The sequence below is a fragment of the Dendrobates tinctorius genome, unplaced genomic scaffold (genome assembly GCF_039654945.1).
Source record: "Dendrobates tinctorius isolate UK_male_01 unplaced genomic scaffold, ASM3965494v1 ptg000177l, whole genome shotgun sequence".
NCBI classification, from domain to species: Eukaryota; Metazoa; Chordata; class Amphibia; order Anura; family Dendrobatidae; genus Dendrobates; species Dendrobates tinctorius.
The window spans coordinates 5807186-5833960 of record NW_027361844.1 but is presented as its reverse complement, the minus strand read 5'-3'; the positions used below and the strand labels follow the sequence as shown (position 1 = coordinate 5833960).

At 44.3% G+C, this 26775-nt stretch overlaps 1 protein-coding gene across 1 annotated transcript in view; it reads left to right on the top strand.

Moving 5' to 3' along the window:
• Window positions 1-26775, top strand: part of BMPR2 (bone morphogenetic protein receptor type 2) — a 286915-nt gene that overhangs the window by 142802 nt on the left and 117338 nt on the right. The window lies entirely within an intron of this gene.

The following is a 26775-nucleotide window of genomic DNA, read 5'->3' as shown; positions in this document are numbered from 1 at the left end:
GAACTCGCAACCCCTCTGTCAATCTGACCAGCTCCACTACCTTCAGTAATAACCAGAGGGAGGCCAGAAAGAGAATTCACAACAGGTTGTGTATTTGGGGTGCAGACTCTGTAGATAGAGGGTTAGTCCTAATTATTACAGATAGCTATTGTTCATGTCAGGGCAACTATCAAGATCAGTGAAAGTTACAGAAACCATTAGCGAGCGCACTTCCCCGATCTCTGTAGAGAGAGTAACCACTCATTTCTCTGGGTCTCCAGTGCAAGTCAATGTGACCTTTCTGACTACCTGATTGGCATGTGAAAAGTGTACCATCAGAGTCCCCTCTCCTGTGAATCCTGACAGTGATGGTTGTTGGGTGGTTGGACTCGATCTCCTACAACTCAGTGGTGTGGTGTTCGGAGCTCCATATGTGGTGTACCATGGGGCTTGTGCCAATGTTGCTGCCTCTTATGAGTGTTTCCCCAAGATGTGCCGTCTTTCCAACTGTCTACATTGAAAAACAAAAAAACTTGGCTTCACTTCTCCCAACTCCACGTGTGGATAATGGTGTCCATTTTCTTCTTGTAGATTTTAAGATTCTGGTTTTACAAGTGCCGTGACATGTCACTTAATTCTCCTCCTTCTGGAAGGTGGCATTAATATTAATGAAGCAATATAGCACTCTCTTTTCCTTAACCCTGTGCTGATAACAAGGCAATAATGGCATTTGGCACTACTTTATATACACAGCACGTTTAGGTATGTTCAGTGCAGAGTCTGGAAGCCACCTTAGCGACTAATAAATGGGGAACTGATTTTCTTTTTCAGTTGAGTTTCTTTTTAAAGGGGATGTCCAGTACTGCAAAATTGGTGACCTATCCCCCGGATTAGTAATCAGTATCAGACTTGATCTGACAGCTCCACCTATCAGCTGTTAGCAAGTTTCATGTGTGGCAAAAGCATACAGTCTACAAAGCACAGCTCAAGGTGTAGTGGCCATTCTCAGGTACTGCAGCTCCCATTCACTTCAACGTGGTGTTCCAACTCTACACACTGTGTACGTCTGCCGGCCACGGGAACTGCTGACAGCTGATTGGTTGATTGGTGATGGCGCCCACCAGTCTGCTTTTGATTAACTTTATCTTTGTATATCGACTTAAATAAATAAACCTTAATATGTAGAATATATCATCACAATCCAGTCCAAAAAGCCATAAAATATTGATTTTAAAGTTGGGAAATCATATCTTATATTCCTACACTGACTTTTTAAATTAATCATTACAGTCCTACAGTACTCGAATATTGAGGACCAGGTTTGGCTACATTCTGGGTGTTTCACGACCTCTCCAGAGCATTTTCGTAATCTCCTGTTCTCGTTACAAAACTGTGTTTTACTGGATAAAGTCATTGGCTTTTTTTACAGCATTTACCTCCAAGCAGACTGATGTAAAATTAAGGCAGTCTAAATACTTGGATGAGGCTGCTATAGCCAAGACGTCAGTTTCGCACCGTCTGAGTAATAGTTGATGTTCCACATATTTGTGGTTTGCATTATTGAAGCTTTAAAGACACAGAACAGAAAGAATGAAGCCGCCCTGTTTTATTATGTTTTACTTACATCGAAGAACGGACCTATAGGAGGCTGCCGAGTTGGGTCAGAAGACCCAGGACTGGTCCTTACATTGCGGTCTGTATACGGACCCTGAAAAATGGATGTGTGAATCCAGCCTAAAACACTTAACAAGAACCGACATGCCTGATAATATAAAAACCACTGAGCTCTAATTCGGAATATTTGGTTTATTTCTCAAGGTAGGAAACAGCTGGGAACAGGGTAAAATGTGCCATTATTATAATTTCTTATGGGTGTAAAACTGAGTGGGGCTGGTCTGAATTGCCAGGCATTACTACACAGAACATATCACCTGTTCCATGTATAATTTAATTTCAAAGACAAGATTTGGACCTGTCTGCCTAATATTTTTGGGGCTTGGAATAGTGATATAGCTTGCATAGATGGCAACCGCAACTGTGTACCAAAACCTTTTGGTGACTATGGACCTTGCAGTCACACAAAAAGCAGGAACACAAGGTTTCATATTACACAGCAAATCAATTGGAACTGCAGGCTTTGCTAGGAACCTCTGAACGCACTAAATAAAAATAATAATAAAGTGCGTTCGCCGCTCGGGGTCCACCGTGCAGTAGGTGATATAACCGCTGCTAAGTGGTGGCAGGAGCAATATGGCGGTAATGCGCACAGGGTTAAACCACCCAGGTGTGCCGAGCAATCTCTGTTAATTCACAGAGATGCCAAATAAGTACAAACACAAAAGACTGAGCCTGTTGAGGTCACAGTACTCAGTAAAAAATGCACACACGGTATCAGGTCACAGGAGTAGCCTCAGACGGCGGCACTACGTCCGTCTAGACCTACCGTGTGTGGAGCGTCGCAACTGCAAACGCAAAGGAGCTGCTACTGCAGCGCGGCATGGACACTGCTGCTAAACAACAAGGCTAAGGCGCAAGCGCAATGTCGGACGCTAGCAGCTGTGGATGTTGCAGCAGAGGAGTGCTGGCGCTGATTCTAACTCAGTCCCTAACCACATACGTAATATCAGAGGAAAGGGGTTTTATAATGAGTCATTCACCAGAATCATACATCCATCCTCATACACACAGCAGCAAGTAAGTCTATACTAGCGCATGGCAGAACAGCTGTGCGCGCCTTTTATAGCAGCCGGGACCTTCCGCAAGCTTCCAGATCTCTGAGATGGACCAATGAGATCTGGAGCGGGACCTGAGCACACGACTCCCGATCTCGATCATCCCATGAGCATGCTCAGTAGGAGGACAGAAGGACTTAAGGGCCTGTCACACTAAGAGATATCGCTAGCAATATCGCTATAACTAGTGACGTTATAGCGATATTGCTAGCGATATTGCTGTGTGTGATACTTACCTACGACCGGCTCCCCCGCTGGTTATCGCTGATTGCACGAGAACGTCCAGGACTGTTCTCGTCGTCAGCTTCTTGCGGCGCTTCCTGTGGAGAGATGAGCGATGGGCGTGGACGCGGGTGGGAGGACGCAGGATCGCCTGGTGTGACAGGTAAGTAGCGATCCCCGTCCCCAGCGATGTCGCTGGTGAGATCTGCCTGTGTGGCAGCTCACTAGCGACCACTTAGCGATGTACCAGCGATCCTGACCGCGTCATATCACTGGTCGGGATCGCTGGTACATCGCTAAGTGTGACAGTACCTTTAGCCTCAGGAGAGATTTGCTGCAAGGCAATCTCCTCTGCAGTCTCCTCCGCAGTAGATAAACAGCAGGAGACTGCAGAATGTGAGGGTCTGGATCCCTGCGGAGTAAATGCAGAAATCCGACGCCTAACATTACCCCCCCTCCTAGGGCCCCCTCCTCCCTGAGCCTTCTGATCCACCAACTTGTGCCTATCAGAGATATAGGCCTCAGACTCGTCCGAAGGCAAGTCTGATGTCCCGGTAGGTGACAGGGAGACCCGGGACAAATGGAAGGCATCAGGGGCGGCAAGATCGTCAGGTTTGAGAAGGGACCCGTGGGAGACAACGGGAGCAGAAGTTAAAGTGGAACGCCACCGTGTGTCGGCAGGCACCTCCACCCTTCATTTAAGGAGGCTATTCCGAGCACAAAAGGCGCAGGCCCGAATATATTTTTTAACATCCTGATCCCTGTGCGGCCACCAGTAAGACCCTGCCAGGAGTTTTGTGGTCTGCATATAGCCACAGTGACCACCCCTCCTGGACATGTGTGCCCACGCGAGAACCTTCGGCCGAAGGTGGGGAGGAACAAGGGTCTTGCCCGGCGGCACAGAATTTGGCCGTTGCGGGGCACTGTTGTTCTGAGAAACAGCGTGTTAACAAATATAACCGCAACTGGAGTCTTGTGCCGGACGCGCCAGGAGAACGGCGCGAGACACCTCCATGGGCTCTGAGGGTGGAACCTCTGGCTCGGGTAGTTCCAGAGGCTCAAAAAAATTGGGAGCCGAGGTAACCTTTCATTTGGATTGAGCACGCTCCATACCGCGCTCCGAAAAACGGAGGTCAATGGGGGTGGAAATGGCAATCAGCTCTTCCAAACTTGCAAGAACCTCTCTGGTAGAGAGAGCATTTTTAACATGCTCCGCCAAACCTTTCCAAAACACAGGGATGAGGGCTTTATTGGACCATTCCAGCTCGGAAGCCAGTGTCCGAAAACGGACAGCATACTGACTAACCGAGAGAGAACCCCGAGTCAAAGCAAGAAGCTGAAGAGAGGTGTCGTGCGTGACCCGTGGACCGAGGAAGACCTGCTTAATAGCTGTGACAAAGTGAGCAGCAGTCCGAACCTCTGGGTCACCACGCTCCCATAATGGCGTAGCCCACTCCAACGCCTTGCCCGACAGAAGGGAAACAATAAACCCCACCTTGGCCTGCTCCATAGGGAATCGCGCAGCCAGTAGCTCCAGCTGAATAGAGCACTGGCAGATGAAACCTCTACCGGAGGCGCCATCGCCAGAAAATTTATCGGGCAACGGGAGGCGGGTAACTGTCGGCGCGAGGGAGGACGTGGACATATGGGAAACTGCGTCTGTGATTGCCTTTACAGCAGCTTCGGTGGATTGTGCAGCTGAGAGAGCCCTCTCAAGAGTGGCCACCCAGCCCTCAAGCTGCCGAATACACTGTAACAGTTGCTGCTGTTCTGCCATCACTAGCCAGACCCTGGCGCTAGTATAATTTTAGGAACTGCGGAACGCACTAAATAAAAATAATAATAAAGTGTGTTCGCCACTCGGGGTCCACCGTGCAGTAGGTGATAAAACCGCTGCTAAGTGGTGGCAGGAGAAATATGGCGGTAATGCGCACTGGGTTAAACTTCACCCAGGTGCGCAGAGCAATCTCTGTTAATTCACAGAGATGCCAAATAAATACAAATACAAAAGACTGAGCCTGTTGAGGTCACAATACTCAGTAAAAAACGCACACACAGTATCAGGTCACAGGAGTAGCCCAAGACGGCGGCACTACGTCCGTCTAGACCTACCGCGTGCGGAGCATCGCAACTGCGAACGCAAAGGAGCTGCTACTGCAGCGCGGCATGGACACTGCTGCTAAACGACAAGGCTAAGGCGCAAGAGCAATGTCGGACGCTAGCAGCTGTGGATGTTGCAGCAGAGGAGTGCTGGCGCTGATTCTAACTCAGTCCCTAACCACATACGTAATATCAGAGGGAAGGGGTTTTATAATGAGTCATTCACCAGAATCATACATCCATCCTCATACACACAGTAGCAAGTAAGTCTATACTAGCGCATGGCAGAACAGCCATGCGCGCCTTTTATAGCAGCCGGGACCTTCCGCAAGCTTCCAGATCTCTGAGATGGACCAATGAGATCTGGAGCGGGACCTGAGCACATGACTCCCGATCTCGATCGTCCCATGAGCATGCTCAGTAGGAGGACAGAAGGACTAAAGGCCCCGTCTCACTAAGAAATCTCGGTAGCGAGATCGCTGCTGAGTCACAACTTTTGTGACGTAACAGCGATCTCACCAGCGAGATCGCTATGTGTGACAGCGATCAGCGAGCGGCCCCCCTGCCGGTATCGCTGATCGCTGGAAGAAACCTCTGGACATTTCTTTGGTCGCTGGTCTCCCGCTGGCCAGCACGCATCGCTGTGTGTGACAGCGGGAGACCAGCGATCAGGTGTAAAAAAATAATAAAAAAAATAAAAAATATAGTTATTCTCACCTTCCGACGCCCTGTTCAGCCATCCTGCCTCTCTCCACGCTCCGGTCCCAGTGCTCCTTTGCATGAATGACCGCGAGGCTTTGTTATCCCGCGAGACCGTGACATCTCGCGGTCATTCGTGCAAAGGATCACTGGGACCGGAGCGTGGAGAGAGGCGGGATGCCTGCGCGGGACTTCGGAAGGTGAGAATAACTATATTTTTTATTTTGATTCTATTTTTTACAGGATGGCCAGCGATGCCGGGCGCTCGGCATCGCTGTGCTGATCGCTGGTGAAGCTGTCTGTGTGACAGCTCACCAGCGATCACATAGCGACTTACTAGCTATCCTGACACCTTGATATCGTTGTCGGGATCGCTGGTATGTCGCTTAGTGAGACTGGGCCTTTAGCCTCAGGAGAGATTTGCTGCAAGGCAATCTCCTCTGCAGTCTCCTCCGCAGTAGATAAACAGCAGGAGACTGCAGAATGTGAGGGTCTGGATCCCTGCGGAGTAAACGCAGAAATCCGACGCCTAACAGGCTTGGCCTGAAGAAGACACTTATCCAATGCCAAACCACGGAGCCTTGTATTCATTTCATAGAAATATATTCTTATGAATATATCATTTGATTTTCTGTCATACCCCGCAGTGATATATAGTATTTTTTTAATTTTTGAACTGTTTAATCAATTGGACCTGACAGTGTTAATGTGTCCAACAGCTATTCTTCATCTACATATACAGTACATGCACACTTGGCTCACACAAATACACTTGTGTTCTCAGAAGGGACATCTCTGCCAGTGGCTTATTCGCTGTGAGAAGGATTGGGCATGATGAAATCCAACATGCCTGATCCTTGTTTCAAAACCTGACTTGAGTTCTTTGTGTAAAAAAGAATCAGTTACAAGAGACATAAAGGAACTCTGTCAGCACAGAATGACTGTTCAAACCAAGTACATGTGCTTGGTGCTTCCTGCGGGCCAGTTTTTTAAATACACCTTGCTTAGTTTCCATCTATCTCCACCCCAGGTGGGAAGGGAATTCCCTTTTGAGAAAGCAAACGTGAAACGCGCGTCAGGGGTGGCACGTGGCTCCGGGGCATTACAGCAGTACATTTTATGGGTAATCACGGACAGCACTTTCTTACGGCACTTAACCATTTACTCTCAATAGTGCTCTGATGGTATATATACTGGAGTTGCTCCAGGTTCAATGAGTAAAGCACTGGTCTATTTGAGGGGTTAACACCTGTTATAAATATGACTGGAACCTGCTTATGATATTATATTGTATTTGTATGCCTTATTGTTTGGGCTTATATATTATTATATCACCCATTTGTATGCCCTGGACCCATGTACTTTTTATTAGGGTCATTTCTATCATTTTTTTATATATATGAGTATGTCACTTGATATAATAAAATTATTTACTTTTTAATTTAATTTGTGTATGGAACTCCATTTTTTCCTTTTTTTGGTTTGCTATTTGGAGTATACAGTTTGAGTTTTTAAATAATTTTATGGAGTAAAATTGTTGACTTTTCCACTTGGATTTTATCAATATAACTAAGAGGTACACCCATAGCCTTGTTGGGAATTGTGTTGGTAACCTACAGTGTCAGGTCGGCTCTGTTATACTGATTACAATGATACCTGGTGATGAAAACCATCTTGTAGTTGTTGTTTAATCTTCATTTTCAGTTTTGAGTTATTGATATGCCTGTGCTCCGGGGCGGGCCTACAGACATACCAGTAAACCCAGTTTCAGGTCCCTGTATACGACGACGCAGACTCAAGAGATAAGCCTGCATCATACCCAGCAGATGCCAGCCTCTGTCTCTAACAGCTGTGAGAGGAAATGTTAATCCCTTAAATGTCAATCTCTGGCTACACCATTTAAAACGAGCCACCATGTTGCCATTCCATTAGGGGCTGCTGATCACTCCATACATACGAACGTCTTCCTGCATATAAGGGGAGTACAGGATTATAGTGTTTTTCAGACGTGTTACAGTAATAACCTCTTCATTTACACAGCATTTATACCACTGCCCCCTAAATATATTCCATCTGAAGTGTTGAGGTGGTCCAGGGGGTTTATTAGAAATGCTTTAATCTCCGTATACAGAGGGCCCATACACTGCAATGTATAGCCACGTTTGTGCGCAGTAATATGGCCAATCCTGCAGGGAACGCTCCTCATCTTACAGACACATTTTCACAGTACAAATGTTGCTGCTCTCAGGTCACATAAAGTTTTCTTAGTGTGTAACGTTTTCTATCCAGCTAAAGCACAGGAGTCCTCGGTGAATTTTTGCTCTTTATTTTAGATTGATGTCGCAAGAGAGATGTTTTTGTACCTTTTTCATGTTTGGTTAATTTTTACTCTGGTACCACTGATTGTCTTTTTATGTACCCTCCCCATGGAGAGATAATTTGTGCAGTCTCTAGCCTGTCTGCGTAAATCACTCCCTCATGTTCCCATTTGGGCCCATGCCTAGATGATTAGAAACACATGCATCATGATGCCTCTCCATCCACCATAAATATGGCTAGGTTGCCATCATGCTGCACTGTTCTCAACGTGAAGAACAGCAGACAGGAAACGCAAACTGATAATTCTCAGGTATCCACATGTCTTCTGTGAAATATTTATTAACATTTTGAGAATAAAGGTTTTTCATTTACATGTGAACATGAACCAAAAAAGCATGTCATGTGATTATAGAGGGCCTCTCACCAGGGTTTCCCACCTTTAATGCCTATTTCACAGCAGTCTAGCAACCTGCATATAAGTCCTCAAGCCCCTCTGCATAGCCCAAAAAATAATTTTGATTATTCCCCCAAAACGGCACAGTCCGATGGGCATCACTGGTCTCGCCTCGGCGCCTCCTCTCTCCCTGCAATCATCCTCCTGTCCTGCATCATGTGGATGATGAGTCCTATGTCACACACACAGTGTACGTAATCGTGCTCCTGCACAGGCGTACTTCTCTCTGCCCGGCCGAGTGTAAAGCAAAGTACTGTAATGGCCAGGAGAGGCCAAAGAGCGCCAATGACCCGGAAGTAAAGCTAGCGCATGAGCATTACGGCACTGTGCACTGCCCTCGGCAGGACGGAGAGAAGTACGCCTGTGCAGGAGCGCTATTAGGTGACACTGTGGATGACGTAGGAGGAGAATGGCGAATCTGAGAAGAGAGGAGGCTCTGAAGCTTGACCACGCCGTATGGGGGGATAATAAAGGGTGAAATTATTTGTAATTAACACACTGGGCTAGTCCACTTCACCGCGCTATACTGAGATATAAAGGAATCCGGTTACCGAATACTCACTTAGTGGTGTGAGTAGGATCTCGTTGTCAGAGATGTTTCTCGATGTCAGAGATTTTTCAAGCTGTTTGGGAATCCGTTTATATAAAAAAGCTGCTGGATAAATAATATAGGATTAGGTTTGAATTAACCTGTGAATATAATTGCAAGCAACTAGGCTGGACTTATAGTACTCACTTGAGTTTGCCTGGTCCAATTAAGGGTCCTGCTGTAAATATAACCAGTGCCGAAGCGGCCGGACTTGATGTGCATGCAATTAAATGTTCTGATTGTGAAAAGAAATATAGCAATTGCAATCAGTAGAAATGTGAAATTTAAAAAAAAAACCCTGAAATAAATGAGGCTGCTTGGGTAGCAGATGAGAGCTAAACTTACTGTGGAGTAAATTGAAAATGCAGGGTCAAAGTGGTTGGTCCAAATAGAAAGCGGCTATAGCACAGGCACTGTGTAATAGATATATGTGAGTAACATGCTGTGCCCGCTATTAGAACGAGGTGCTAGACCTAGTGCACTTACTTGTGGTGGCTAGTGCTCGGTGAGGCAGGCTGGGTGCTGGTGCTCAGCAAAGGAGCTGCTGCTGCTAGGTCTGCATGTGGAGGACGCCAGCACCTCGCACTCTCCGGCCGGAAGCAACGCTGAGGGAGGTGGCGTGATGTGGGGACGGAGCTTGTGTGACGTCACACTAGCACTAGGACCGGTGCGCGAGAGAGGCACAATACCGACGCGTTTCAAGGGAAAATTTCCCTCTTCATCAGGGTTGTTAAAGGGTATTTTTTCAGCAATGTAGAGGGGGTGTGGGATTTATATACAGGTTGCTAGACGTCTGTAAAAGAGGTGTAAAAGTTGGTGGCCGTAGTTCATATTGAGAAAACCTGGTGATAGGTTCCTTTTAATCAAGTAGATGAATATTGGCTGAACCCACGTTTCGACTGGACCAGCGTCCATCAAATTTGTTTGGGGTTGTCTTCCTCTGACATCAGATATTGGGAGAAGGCATTGGGGCGGATGCATCTTAGCTTTTATACCAGAAAACTGGCAAAAAAGCTTTGAGAAGTTGTGAAAATTTTTCAGCCCAAAAATTTACAACTTTTAGTGTCTTTATGCCAGCTTGAGTTAGCTCTGCTGAATTCAGCTGGAGAGGAGCCGTGGCGGGACGGTGACATGTCCAGTCCTTTACTACAGTAGCATTTCAGGCTCGGCACACGTCACAGAGGTGATGCCCCGAAATCATTAAGTGGCATGCGCCTTTTAATTAATTTGGTGCTTTGTACTCCAGCAAGACTCCAGTAGCTCAAGTGTGTGCTAGGCTAATCTAGATGAGTCAGCCCTAGTTTGTATTTTTATGCTGAGCCAAGCGTGCATGTGTATGGAGAGAAAGGGGTCAGGAGGAATAGCTGTCAACCAAACAAGCATTCGGCCTACAGCTTAAAGGGAACCTCTAAGGCAATTAATGCTGCCCAAACTGTGGTAAGCATGAATTTGAGCCAGGAGCATTGCTTTCTGAAATGCTTTGGCGTTTCAGAGAAAATATATTTATAAGACCCAGCTGGAAACCATAGCCGGAGACCAGACAAGTTGCTGGCTGGCTCTTCCCAGCAATGCTGAAGATGATTGGCAGGTCTCTTCCAAAGTACACACATGGGAGAGACCTGTCAGTCATCTGCAGCGGCTCTAGGTGTCTGGGTCTTCGGTTGTGGTTCCTGTACAGATCTTAAAAGTATAATTTCTCTGAGACACCAGAGTGTTTCAGAGAATAATATACCTGGCTTCAATGATGCAATTGCCTTACAGGTTCCCTTTCAAGGGATTCTTTTAGTTGATTCATGTGGGCCAAACCACAAGCAGCATAGATTGGATCATGGCGGTATGATTGCAGCCAGGTATATTTTTCTCAGGAATATGCTGGCACTTCATAGAAAATACAGTTTGAAGATTATTATATTTATTATTTATCTTTATTTGTAAAGCACCATTAATTCCTTGCTATACATTTGAGAATCCCAGTGCTGATCCTCTGGTGATTGATAGGTCTCTTTCTTTGTATACACATGGAAGAGCCTTGTCAGTGTGGGGAGAAGCCAGCCAGGGCCAGTTACGGCCTATAGTTCCCGACTGGATCTTCAAACTATATATTCTCAGAAACACCGGAGTGTTTCAGAGAACAATATACTCCGCTGCAATCATACAGGCCGACTCTAACTTATGCTTCTTGTGGTTTGGGCAGCAAGAATCAGCAGACAGGTTCCATTTAAAGGGAATCTGTCTCTAGGTTTTTTAACCTCATCTAAGAGTAGCATGATGTAGGAAAAGAGACACTGTTTCCAACGATGTAGTACAGTTTACTGGGTGCAACAATCGTGATACAATCCGTTCTTAAATGCAGCATGAAGCAGAGCTAAAATTGGACCCTGCTGACACCAGACTCTCTATGCACATTGTCTATTGACAGTGAGCTGCTTATCAAAGGAGGGGTGGAGTCGTACCAGGAGGCTAGTGCTTGGTGAGGCAGGTGCCATCTAGTCACAGCAGTGGTAATATCCTGGTGATAAAACCTTCACTGCAAGTAAACAACAGCACACAGCCTGATAAGTGACACATCTTTGAAATCAGCGTTTTAACCCCTACCTCATGCTGTCCTCAGATTTCATAGCAAAAACCTGCTGACACATTCCCTTTAAGACATGTAGCCCTTTTATATTGATGTAAAACATCAGCAGTTCAATTTAACCCCTTTCTGACATCTGACGTACTATCCCGTCCATGGGACCCGGGCCCCTATGCCCATGGACGGGATAATACGTCATAGCGATCAGCGGCGCTCACGGGGGGGGAGCGCCGCTGATCGTGGCCATGTGTCAGCTGATTATCACGGACCGCCCACGACACGTCAACCCCTGGCACACTGCGATCAAACACGATCGCAGTGTACCGGGGGTTTAGGGAAGCATCGGCAGGGAGGGGGCTCCCGCCATGCTTCCCTGAGACCCCCGCAGCAGCGCAATGTGCAACGCTGCTGTGGGGGCCTCCTTACCTGCAGGTTCCCGGATCCAATATGGTGGCGGGGACCTTCGGGGGGCCTGCAGGGAGCCGGCTTCCTCACTGCCTGCAGAGCGCAGGCATGAGGAAGCCTTGTGCAGTGCCTGTGTCAGATCGCTGATCTTTCACAGCGATCTGTGATGTGTCAGATCAGCGATCTCACACATGACAGTGATGTCCCCCATGGGACAATGTAATAAAGTTAAAAAAAAAAGTGTAAAAATAATTTATAAAAAAATCGCTAAATAAATAAAATATATATATATTCCCTAATAAATTCATTTTTTGGAAATAAAAAAAAACACAATAAAAGTACACATATTTAGTATCGCCACGTCTGTAACGACCCGTTCTATAAAACTGTCCCATTAGTTAACCCCTTTAGCGAACTCCTTAAAAAATAAAAATAAAAAACAAAGCAAAAAATAATGATTTATTATCATACCGCCGAACAAAAAGTGCAATAACGCGCAATCAAAAAAACGCATATAAATAACCATGGTACTGCTGAAAACATCATCTTGTCCCACAAAAAACGAGCCACCAAACAGCGTCATCAGCGAAAAAATAAAAAAGTTATAGCTCGCAGAATAAAGCGATGCAAAAATAATTATTTTTTATATAAAATTGTTTTCATTGCATAAAAGCGCCAAAACAAAAAAAGACATAAATGAGGTATCGATGTAATCGTACTGATCCGAAGAATAAAACCGCCTTATCAATTTTTCCGCACGCAAAACGGTGTAAACGCACCCCCCAAAAGAAATTCTTGAAATGCTGGTATTTGTTCATTCTTCGTCCCAAAAATCAGAATAAAAAGCGATCAAAAAATGTCACATTTCCGAAAATGGTACCAATAAAAATGTCAACTCGTCCCGCAAAAAAATAAGACCTCACATGACTCGGTGGGTCATAATATGGAAAAATTATAGCTCTCAAAATGTGGTGATGCAAAAACTATTTTTATAATAAAAAGCGTCTTTTAGCGAGCGACAGCTGCCAAACATAAAGAACCGCTATAAATAGTAAATCAAACCCCCCGTTATCACCCCCTTAGTTAGGGAAAAATAATAAAATTAAAAAAAAGTATTTATTTCCATTTTCCCATTAGGGTTAGGGCTAGGGTTAGGGCTGAGATTAGGGTTAGGGGTGCATTGGGGTTAGGGTTGGAGTTAGAATTGGGGGGTTTCCACTGTTTGGGCACATCGGGTGCTCTCCAAACGCAACATGGCATCTGATCTCAATTCCAGCCAATTTTGCATTGAAAAAGTCAAATGGTGTTCCTTCCCTTCCAAGCTCTGCCATGCGCCCAAACAGTGTTTTACCCCCACATATGGGGTATCAGCCTACTCAGGACAAATTGCAAAACAACTTTTGGGGTCCAATTTCTCCTGTTACCCTTAGGAAAATAAAAAAATTGGGGGGCAAAAAAATCATTTTTGTGGAAAAAAAATATGATTTTTTTATTTTCACACCCAGGCGTTATAAACTTCTGTGAAGCACTTGGGGGTTCAAAGTGCTCACCACACATCTAGATAAGTTCCGTGTGGAGTCTAGTTTCCAGAATGGGGTCACTTGTGGGGAGTTTCAACAGTTTAGGCACATCAGAGGCTCTCCAAATGCGACATGACACCCGCAGACCATTCCATCAAAGTCTGCATTCCAAAACGTCACTACTTTCCTTCCGAGCCCTGACGTGTGCCCATACAGTAGTTTTCTCCCACATATGGGGCATCAGCGTACTCAGAACAAATTGAACAACTTTTGGGGTCCAATTTCTCCTGTTACACTTGGGAAAATAAAAAAATTGGGGAGTAAAAAATCATGTTTGTGGAAAAAATATGATTTTTTTATTTTCACGCCCGGCGTTACAAACTTCTGTGAAGTCCTTGGGGGTTCAAAGTGCTCACCACACATATAGATAAGTTCCTTGGGGGGATCTAGTTTCCAAAATGGTGTCATTTGTGGGGAGTTTCCACTGTTTAGGCACATCAGAGGCTTTCCAAACGTGGCATGGCGTCCAATCCCAATTCCAGCCAAAAAAGTCAAATGGCGCTGCTTCCCTTCCGAGCTCTGCCATGCGCCCAAATAGTGGCTTACCCCCACATGTGGGGTATCAGCGTACTCAGGACAAATTGCATAATAACTTTTAGGGTCCTGTTACCCTTGGGAAAATAAAAATTGGGGTGAAAAGATCATTTTTGTGGAAAAAATTTGATTTTTTAAAATTTTACGGCTGTACATTATAAACTTCTATGAAGGCCTTGTGGGTTCAAAGTTCTCACCACACATCTAGATAAGTTCCTTGGGTGGGTCTAGTTTCCAAATTGGTGTCATTTATGGGGGGTTTCCACTGTTTTGGCACATCAGGGGCTTTCCAAATGCGACATGTTGTCCGATCTCAATTCCAGCCATAAAAGTCAAATGGCGCTGCTTCCCTTCCGAGCTCTGCCATGCGCCCAAATAGTCGTTTACACCCACATATCGGGTATCGGCGTACTCAGGACAAATTTCACAATAACTTTTAGGGTCCTGTTACCCTTGGGAAAATAAAAATTGGGGGTGAAAAGATCATTTTTGTGGAAAAAATATGATTTTTTAATTATACGGCTGTACGTTATAAACTTCTGTGAAGCCCTTATGGGTTCAAAGTTCTCACCACAGTGAGTTCCTTGGGGGGTCTAGTTTACAACATGGGGTCACTTGTGGGGGCTTTCCACTGTTTAGGCACATCAGGGGCTCTCCAAACGTGACATGGCTTCCGATCTGAATTCCAGCCAATTTTGCATTGAAAAACTCAAACGGCGCTCCTTGCTTCTGAGCTCTGCCATGCGCCGAAACAGTGGTTCCCCTCCACATATCAGGTATCAGCGTACTCAGGACAAATTGCACAATAACTTTTGCAGCCCAATTGCTCCTGTTACTCTTGGTAAAATAAAAAAATTGGACCTGAAGTAATTTTTTTGTGAAAAAAGTTAAATGTTCATTTTATTGTAAACAATCAAAAAATTCCTGTGAAGCACCTGAAGGGTTAATAAACTTCTTGAATATGGTTTTGAGCACCTTGAGGGGTGCAGTTTTTAGAATGGTGTAACTTTTGGGTATTTTCTATCATATAGACCCCTCAAAGTGACTTCAAATGTGATGTGGGCCCTAAAAATAAAATGGTGTTGCAAAAATGAGAAATCGCTGGTCAACTTTTAACCCTTATAACTTCCTAACAAAAACAAATTTGTTTCCAAAATTGTGCTGATGTAAAGTAAACATATGTGAAATGTTACTTATTAAGTTTTTTGTGTGCCATATCTCTGTGATTTAAGGGCATAAAAATTCAAAGTTGGAAAACTGCGAAATTTTCAAAATTTTCGCCAAATTTCCATTTTTTTCACAAATAAGCGCAAGTTATATGAATGAAATTTTACCACTAATATAAAGTACAATATGTCACGAGAAAACATTGTCAAAATCAGTGGGATCCATGGAAGCTTTCCAGAGTTATTACCTCATAAAGGGACAGTGGTCAGAATTGTAAGAATTGGCCCAGTCATGAACATGCAAACCACCCTTGGGGGTAAAGGGGTTAATGGAAAATGAGGTTGTGAAGTGAAGATTACACTAGTAGAAAACCGGTTGATATTTGAGATGTCATTGCGCCTCCTTGCTGTTGCTGTATTGCCCCGCACGGATTGATAACAGCCTTCAAGGGCGGTCTTTGAGCAACATCACCAAGTTGTGTGAGTTACCCTGTTACATGTATATGTGTGTATAATAAACATGTCATCAAGTTGATTCTACAATTCTTATTTATTTTTCCTATCATTTAAAAATCAAATTCTAAAAAGCAAGCGTACTTACTCTGATTATATCCATAAAGCAACATAATCAGATGCCCACGAGTCCTGCCGCACACGGCAGGGTCTTACAATGCTGCAATAATTTGGGCACCTTCTGTTAGATATTTGCGCAGCTGACATAGGTTAAGCAAATATTGGAATATAATGATAATGGCAATACTTTATATGCGTTTTTGGATCTTCTAAGTGCTGCGGGAGTTTGGTAAAAGTGATGTTTGCTTATAGAATTTTAATGATTTTTTAAAGTGATCTTAGGATGAATTTTGTGAAACCGTTCAATTGATGTCTCATAGCCATGTGTCTGCATAGACATAGTGCGCCCTGTCTTGGGTTGATCGACATTCTTTTAAATACCACCCTAGTGAATGGGCCACATATTCATGGCTGTGTGCTTTCTGAATGTCTCGGCCCTGCCTTTAGAAGTGTGGTTAACTATGCAGTTTACTGCTCGCTGAACCAGTAAGGTCAAGTTCTTCAACACACAATGAAATGCAAAACACAGTCATTAAATGCATTCATAATCAGTGCATTCAAAGTATATGTTAAATGTGCCATGACTGGAGGAATATTAGGGGGTCCAGGACAAAGATCACATTAATATCAACCCTTTGCTAATGTTCCTTGTCATTTTTGGAATTAATAAGCAGAATATCTAACTAAGCAGCAAGTAAAAACTTCAGAAGGCATTATACGGACTGTAAGCATGCAAAATAGAAAGTGTGAGTTTCTGGGATGGACTATTTTTTCTTCTTCTTTCCCAAACTAGCCTTTTATTTAGCAAATTCAATAGCTTCTTTAACACATGACTTATGCAGCCTGCAAAGTACATGACTGGAAACATTATTCAGGCCTGGTTTTAGACAAAGTGGGGCCCTGGGCAAAAGTTTAAAGTGGGGCCCCAGATGCTAACATATTGGACCATCACACAGAAACATTTTGGTTGTATTTACATGTGCTGTAGAGTTGGTAAGAAAAACCACCAACTCCGACTTCTCAATTTCTCTGACTTCCAACTCCACCTAGTATTTGCATACGCTAAGTTCAGGCCACTACACAAGCGTGACCAATAATATTGAAGTTGTTCCATGCTTGTTCCCCGGCCTCTTTCCAACGGCTGAAGAACAATGATGGGGACAGAACAATCACTAGTAGATCAATCTGCCACATACAGTATCATGTTATAAGCAGCATATCTGTAGTTTTCAACAGGCAATGTGCTGCTAATAACAATGATTTTTGTTCCGGCATAAATTAATCACTCGATGAATAGGCAGCATTTTGCTTGTTTTGTATAATACACTCCATAGTACTCCACATAGTATAATACACCTCTCAATCTTCCATATAGTATAATGTGCACCACAGTCCTCCATATTGTATAATGCACACCCCATAGTCCTCCATATAGTATAATGTAGCCCATAGTCCTTCATATAATATAATGTGCCCCATAGCCCTTCATGTAGAATAATGCACTCCCCATAGTCCTCCATATAGTATAACATGCAACATAGTCTTCCATATAGCATAATACACTCTCCATATTCCTCCATATAGTATAATATACTCACCATAGTCCTCCATATAGTATAATACACTTCTCAGTCTTCCATATAGTGTAATATATTCCTTGTAGTTATCCATATTGTATAATATTATAATATTCCCCATAGTCCTCCATGTAGCACAATGCACTCCCCATAGTATAATGCAACCCATAGCCCTTCATATAGTATAATGCATTTCCCATAGTCCTTGATACAGTTTAATGCAGGTCTCATCTTTGCTATCTGGTTCCTACTTGCCATTCTACGCATCTCCTCCCCCTGTGGTGCTAGAACGGACCAAGACCCTGGAAGGCGTTTGGTCCAGTCCAAAGATCTATTGTGTGACCAGAACGTGCGATAACTCCATATTCTCCTTATGAAGTCATAGCTGACTCAACAAAGCAGTTAGACCACATAGTATCTATTTTGCAAGCAGTCCATTTGTTCTGAAATTAGCTGACTCAAGTTATGAGATCTGTCAATCACATCCTTTTGAGGCTTGACCTCCCTGCTGAGCTAGGTGTCCTGTCTCCGACTTGACAATTTCCCTGACTCCATGACTCCAACTCCACAGCACTGGTCACTAGGGTGACCGGATCTCATATGGGGGGGAAAAAATGTCAGAATCTTGTTCGTCTGGACCCCACAAAACGATTTGAATGCAGAGTTGGTGGGATTATCGTTTTTTGATCCCACCATTACAGACAATGAAAAGTTGTTAATGGCTAATAAATTGCTCAGTAGCACAGATGAACCATCAGAGCACGCTAACCTACATGAGTTGATAATTTTACATAGTTATCTAATCTATTCTAGCGCTTTTGTTAAAGTAGTTTTTGAAACGTCAGAATATAATGCTCGGCATTTGCTTACAACTTGCAGGACATATTGCTTTTGTTCTTCATCTTTTGTCAGAAGGTCGTTAAAGTCGGTTACTTCCTACCTCTTTTAATTTTTCTTTCCTAACTTTTGGATTTACAACCCTAGCATGCTCTGATGGTTCATCTGTGCTACTGAGCAATTTATTAGCCATTAACAACTTTTCATTGTCTGTAATGGTGGGATCAAAAAACGATAATCCCACCAACTCTGCATTCAAATACCACAAATGGTTCGAAAATTTGGTCAGGGCTATTTCTGCAATGTTGTTGTCACATTCTTTATAGTCTAACAGACTATGCAAAATACCTAAATCTTAAAATACCTCAATTTGGATTTTTTCAAACGTTGAGCGATGAGCGGCACGGGTTAACGTCGTTTGATCGAGCTCAAATTTTGGCTATCTCAATATCTGGAAAGGGGAATCGTTTTGTGGGGTCCAGACGGACAAAATTCCAACATCGATTTTTTGCGGTCACCCTACTGGTCACTACTGAGCATATACATAAAGTGCAGGACAGACTCAACTCAACCAAAAGCTGAGACCATTAGATCAGGAAGAGAACGGACATGTATATGACATTTCATAACTTTCCCAAATTCTTATGAAAAAACTTTACAGCAGATCCTGCAGTGTACTACTGTACCCAATGTATTATATATTTTATTTTATATATTATATTATTATATTTTATATTATATATTTATTTTATTATACATCATGGATCCGTACATTCCTCAACCAAGAATCTGCAAAAACCCAAGTCCATGCCCTCATCATCTCCCGCCTTGACTACTGCAACCTCCTGCTCTGTGGCCTCCCCTCTAACACCCTCGCACCCCTCCAATCTATTCTTAACTCTGCTGCCCGACTAATCCACCTGTCCCCCCGCTATTCCCTGGCCTCTCCCCTCTGTCAATCCCTGCAGTCCCCATTACCCAAAGACTCCAGTTCAAAACCCTAACCATGACATACAAAGCCATCCACAACCTGAGTCCTCCATACATCTGTGACCTAGTCTCCCGGTACTTACCTGCACGAAACCTCCGATCCTCACAAGATCTCCTTCTGTACTCCCCTCTTATCTCCTCTTCCCACAATCGCATACAAGATTTCTCCCGCGCATCCCCTCTACTCTGGAACTCTCTACCAAAACATATCAGACTCTCGCCTACCATGGAAACCTTCAAAAAGAACTTGAAGACCTACCTCTTCCGACAAGCCTACAACTTGCAGTAACCACCGATCCACCAAACCGCAGCACGACCAGCTTTACCCTCACCTACTGTATCCTCACCCATCCCGTTGTAGATTGTGAGCCCTCGCAGGCAGGGTCCTCTCTCATCCTGTACCAGTCATGACTTGTATTGTTTAAGATTACTGTACTTGTTGTATGTATTATGTATACCCCTCCTCACATGTAAAGCGCCATGGAATAAATGGCGCTATAATAATAAATAATAATAATATATTTTAGGAGTCTGTCCATTTTATACAGACCCCGACTCCACCAAAATGAACACCAACTCTGACTACACAGCCCTGATGGAGACAGCAGCAGAAACCATAGGATAGAAAATTGTATTCAATAAACCTAATGTGCAGGGAGTCTGAATTCCAGGCTGCATTGTTTAGCTTGGCTAGTTTATCTAGATAAATTTTAGCACTTATGGGTGAAATCACAGATAACGTTTTGCCGCAGTTTTCATGGCGTTCTTATTTTTCTTCAATTTTTTCATGTATAAGAAAAACAGACCGATTATTCTGATCAGAGTTTGATTAGAGGGTGGTCCGAGTGCCATCTGATTTTCTCATACATGGAGAAATGAAAAAAAAAAACCTCCACATTCTCCATCCTGACAGCTGGGTAAATCGAACCACGCTTTGTTTTTTCTCACTGACCCATTGGCTTGCATTGCTGATTTTGATCCGGATCCTTGGATCAAAATCAGTAATGACTTCGCTATTTTCCTCAAAATCAGATACATGAGTGCCACATAGTCTAACACAGGAATGAGTGGAATCCATGAAAAATCACGGATAGTACTCATGAGCAAAATTCCAAAATCTGAATGAGGCCTTAGGCCTCATTCACACATCAGTGTTCAAGCCCATAAGTTAAAAATACCACTAGTGTCATCATTGGTCAGTATACGGTCAGTGTGTCAATTTTGTCAATTTTTTTTTAATAGATTTTTATAAATAGTGTTTTTCACAGATGGATAAAAATAATAAATGACAAAGCTTCTCCTATCCTTTGCAATGTTAAACACGGATAGCACACGGACTGTACACTGATGTCATCCATGTGCGGTACGTGATTTTCAGACTCATAGACTTGTATTGGCCATCGTCATCCATGCTGATGGAAGAAACGGCATGTGAATAGCACCATAGGTAATAGTGCATACACGTTGTATCAGAGGATATCCAAGAAGTATCATTTCTCCTTGCGGAGAATGACATGCTAAGCATGCCGAGGTGAGGAGACTTAAAGCCGCAATGCTCCTCTGGGAAATATGCTAATTATGCAAATTTTCTCTTCAGAGAGGAAGAGGACTAGAACTCTAGTGCCACCTATTGGAAGTAGCAATCCAAGAAGTTACTTCCAATAGGTGGCACTAGAGTTCTAGTCCTCTTCCTCTCTGAAGAGACAATTTGCTTTAGTATCAGAGAATAAAACAGATATAGCACATACATGTAAGGGTACTGTCACACTTAGCGATGCACCAACGATATGACGCGGTCAGGATCGCTGGTGCATCGCTAAGTGGTCGCTAGTGAGCTTCCACACAGGCAGATCTCACCAGCGACATCGCTGGGGACGGGGGTCGCTACTTACCTGTCACACTAGGCGATCCTGCGTCCTCCCGCCCGGCTTCACGCTCGTCGCTCGTCTCTCCACAGGAAGCGCCGCAGGACGACGAGAAACAGTCCTGGACGTTCTCGTGCGATCAGCGATAACCAGCGGGGGAGCGGGTCGTAGGTAAGTATCACACACAGCGATATCGCTAGCAATATCGCTATAACGTCACAAGTTACAGCGATTTTGCTAGCGATATCGCTAAGTGTGACAGTACCTTAACACGGACGCGTGAATGAGACCTTACATTAAGCAAATCTTAAACAGTAAGTTTTCCTGCACTTTTAGGTCTATTTGGTTCATGTCTGGAATTTGAGACCAACTTAATGGTTTGGAGTGAAGCTGCTGTGGAGGAATTTGACAAAGCAAACTGTTTCCTGAATGTAGAAGGAGGGGTGGAGATGATGGCGGTGGGGGAAATAGTAGTGTGTGGGGGTGTAACACTTCTTAGCTCATTGGAGCCTGGGATGTTTATGAACTCTGGAGCCTGGATATGGCCCAGCCTGGAGGCAGGCTGTCTGCTTCCTCAGTGGCTCTATCTGCTACATGTCAGAGGAGAGAAATAACATTGATTAACCCTTGTGCTAAGGAGGTTCGCAATGTTGGGATCTCTGTGAGGAACATTAGATTGTTTTAGAGCTGTAATTAAGCCAAGAATGAGTCCTGAGATTTTTACATTGTACGACTGATAGCAAACTATGACTTTTAGATAAAAAACATTTCCAATTCATATTTATCGAGTGAGTTTCTACCATTGTGACAGTCCACAGTCACTGTACCAGCACAGTCAGATGGACCAAGATTGGTATGCAGTGCATGGACTGGCCAGTGGCTCTCCCTAACCAAATGTTACAGCTGCCTAGAAATACCACATGAATCTCCATATCACTGCTCCTGTTTTCTTCCAAACTCCTGGAGCAGCATGTCCATACTCAAGTTTCCTCCCACCTCTCATCTAACACCCTCCTTGACATCCTCAAATCTGGCTTCTGCCCCCACCACTCCACTGAATCTGCCCTGACCAAAATTACTAATGACTTACAGCCAAAGCTAACAGACAGTTCTCCATCCTCCTCCTTCTCGACCTGTCCTCTGCCTTTGACACAGTCGACCACTGCCTACTGCTACAGATTCTTTCTTCCCTTGGCATCAAAGACCTTGCCCTGTCCTGGATTGCCTCATACCTTTCTGACCACACATTCAGCGTTTCCCACTCCCACACTACAGTCATGGCCAAAAGTTTTGAGAATGAAACAAATATTAATTTTTACAATGTCTACTGCTTCATTTTTTCTAATGGCAATTTGCATATACTCCAGAATGTTATAAAGAGTGATCAGCTTAACAGCAATTACTTGCAAAGTCAATATTTGCCTAGAAAATGAACTTTATCCCCCAAAACACATTTCAACATCATTGCAGCCCTGCCTTAAAAGGACCAGCTAACATCGTTTCAGTGATTGCTCCATTAACACAGGTGTGGGTGTTGATGAGGACAGGGCTGGAGATCAATCTGTCATGAATAAGTAAGAATGACACCACTGGACACTTTAAAAGGAGGCTGGTGCTTGGCATCATTGTTTCTCTTCTGTTAACCATGGTTATCTCTAAAGAAACACGTGCAGTCATCATTGCACTGCACAAAATGGCCTAACAGGGAAGAGTATCACAGCTAGAAAGATTGCACCTCAGTCAACAATCTATCGCATCATCAAGAACTTCAAGGAGAGAGGTTCCCTTGTTGCCAAAAAGGCTCCAAGGCGCCCAGGAAAGACCAGCAAGCGCCAGGACCGTCTCTTAAAAGTGTTTCAGCTGCGGGATTGCGCTACCAGCAGTGCAGAGCTTGCTCAGGAATGGCAGCAGGCAGGTGTGAGTGCATCTGCACGCACTGTGAGGCAGAGACTCTTGGAGCAAGGCCTGGTCTCAAGGAGGGCAGCAAAGAAGCCACTTCTCTCCAGGAAAAACATCATGGACAGACTGATATTCTGCAAGAGGTACAGGGAGTGGACTGCTGAGGACTGGGGTAAAGTCATTTTCTCTGATGAATCCCCTTTTCGATTGTTTGGGACATCAGGAAAACGGCTTATTCGGAGAAGACCAGGTGAGCGCTACCACCAGTCTTGTCTCATGCCAACTGTCAAGCATCCTGAAACCATTCATGTGTGGGGTTGCTTCTCAGCCAAGGGAATGGGCTCTCTCTCAGTCTTGCCTAAAAACACAGCCATGAATAAAGAATGGTACCAGAATGTCCTCCAAGAGCAACTTCTCCCAACCGTCCAAGAGCAGTTTGGCGATCAACAATGCCTTTTTCAACATGATGGAGCACCTTGCCATAAAGCAAAGGTGATAACTAAATGGCTCAGGGAACAAAACATAGAGATTTTGGGACCATGGCCTGGAAACTCCCCAGATCTTAATCCCATTGAGAACTTGTGGTCAATCATCACGAGACGGGTGGACAAACAAAAACCTTCAAATTCAGACAAAATAAAAGCATTGATTTTGCAAGAATGGACTGCTATCAGTCAGGATTTGATCCAGAAGTTGATTGAGAGCATGCCAGGGAGAATTGCTGAGGTCCTGAAGAAGAAGGGTCAACACTGCAAATATTGACTTGCTGCATTAACTCATTCTAACTGTCAATATAACCTTTTGCTACTCATAATATGATTGCAATTATATTTCTGTATGTGATAAAAACATCTGACAAACACACATAAAAACCAGAGGCCAGCAGATCATGTGAAAATATAATATTTGTGTCATTCTCAAAACTTTTGGCCATGACTGTACCTCCTCATCCCGCCCTCTCTCTGTTGGAGTCCCCCAAGGTTCTGTCCTGGGGCCCCTACTTTTTTCCATTTATACTCTTGGCCTAGGACAACTCATAAAGTCCCATGGCTTCCAGTACCACCTGTATGCGGACGACACTCAAATCTACCTCTCTGGCGCAGATGTCACTTCTCTGCTTTCCAGAATCCCGGAGTGTCTATCAGCCATATCCTCCTTTTTCACCTCTCGCTTCCTAAAGCTCAATGCAGACAAAAATGAACTCATTATCTTTCCTCCATCTCACATATCTTCCCTACCCGATCTATCTATTATGGTAAACGGCATCACGCTCTCTCCCGCACCTGAAATCCGCACCACACGTCCAAACTCTTTCCACCTCCTGTCACCTCCAATTCAAAAATATTTCCAGAATCCGTCCCTTCCTCAGCCCTCAATCTACTAAAACTCTTGTACATTCCCTCAATATCTCCCGCCTTGACTACTACAACACTCTCCTCTGAGGCCTCCCTGCTAACTCTCTTGCACCACTCCAGTCTGTCCTCAACTCTGCTGCCAGACTAATCCACCTGTCCCCTCACTACTCCCCTGTCTCTCCCCTCTGCAAATCCCTCTACTGACTCCCAATTCACCAACGAATCCAGTTCAAACTACTAACACTGACCTACAAAGCCATCCACAACCTTTCCCCTCCCTATATCTCTGAACTAATCTCCCAATCTCTTCCCTCTCGTAATCTTCGATCCTCCCAAGACCTCCTACTCTCCTCCACACTTATTCGTTCCTCACACAACCGCCTCCCAAGATTTCTCCCGAATATCCCCTAGCCTCTGGAATTCCATGCCTCAACACGTCCGATTATCCACCACCCTCGGATACTTCAAACGGAACCTGAAAACCAAACTTTTCAGGAAAGCGTACAGCCTGCAATAACCAATCTGCCGCCTCACCACCGCCCGAGCCACCGCCTCAAAACCACCAGAGCTGCTGCACCCCCGACCTTCTGTCACCCACTATCCCATAGAATGCAAGTCCGCAAGGACAGGGTCCCCTCCCCTCTGTACCAGTCTGTCATTCTAAATTTGTTTACTGTTAATGATATTTATAACCTTCTTTGTGACCCCCTTCTCATGTACAGCACCATGGAATTAATGGCGCTATATAAATAAATAATAATAATAATAAATAATATCAAGCTTGGGTAGGAAAGTCGCCAGACAGTCCAGGCACTGTGTTTCAATCTCAGTCTGAGTTTAAATGGTTGTCTAAAGCCCCCGTTACACATAGCGATATCGCTAGTAATATCGCTGTAAAGTCACTGATTATGTGACGCAGCAGCGATATTGCTAGCGATATTGCTACATGTGATACTTACCTCCGACCGGCTCCCCCGCTGATTATTGCTGATTGCGCGAGAACGTCCTGGACCGTTTCTCGTCGTCAGCTTCCTGCTGGGCTTCCTGTGGCGCCGACGAGGGACGCGTGGACGTGGGTGGGAGGACGTCAGGATCGCCCCGTCTGACAGGTAAGTAGCGACCCCCGACCCCTGCTATGTCGCTGGTGAGATCTGCCTGTGTGGCAGCTCACTAGCGACCACTTAGCGATGCACCAGCGATCCATATCGTTGTCGGGATCACTGGTGCATCGCTAAGTGTAACGGTACCCTAACTTAGTCCTTAGGCTAGGTTCACTCAATCATAGTTTTGGTCTAAGTGCTGCCTGTGATAAAACGACAGCACTTGAACCAATGTTATTCCATAAGGCTGTTACATAGTTGACTGTTTTGTTTTTTTGGGGGACCAAACATCCACAAGAAAAAAAATTGCAGCCTGCGCTAGTTTGTAGTTTCTTTAAAAAAAAATGTGATCCCATGCGGATGAGCTGTATAGCAACTGATTTTTACAGAAGCAGTGCAATACTTTTAACACAGGAAACTGTATTTGGTGTTACAAATGTTAACAACTGCTGATGTATAAAAACAGATACCAAACAAATTGCCTACTCATGACAAAACAGATGGAAAAATCGTCCATTTTTTTTAATGAAAAAAATCAAATGTTTTTTTTCTACACTTATGTGAACTTCACAATCGCATACAAGATTTCTCTCGCGCATCACCCCTACTCTGGAACTCTCTACCACAACATATCAGACTCTCACCTACCATCGAAACCTTCAAAAAGAGCCTGAAGACCCACCTCTTCCGACAAGCCTACAACCTGCAGTAACCACCGATCGACCAAACCGCTGCACGACCAGCTCTACCCTCGCCTACTGTATTATCACCCATCCCTTGAAGATTGTGAGCCCTCGCGGGCAGGGTCCTCTCTCCTCCTGTACCAGTTATGACTTGTATTGTTTAAGATTATTGTACTTGTTTTTATGTATACCCCCCTCACATGTAAAGCGCCATGGAATAAATGGCGCTATAACAATAAATAATAATAATAATAATAATAACTTAGTCTTACAGAGACTTATGCACTCATTGTTTGCTTACTGGCTGATTTATAGACTGGAGGAGCTGCATGGAGTGGTGGTCAAGCATGTAGAGTGCAGCTCCATATGTGGGGAAGGTGACTTGACGGACAGACGTGACTGGTAGAAGGAGGGGACGGTTTGTGCACTAGTGACAGAGATTGACAGATTAGAAAGGTAACAGCAGGGAAAGACAGAAAAGGGAGTGCAGTACCGTGAAATGACCACAAGATGGCAGTGGAGAGTAGTACAGGACTTAACAT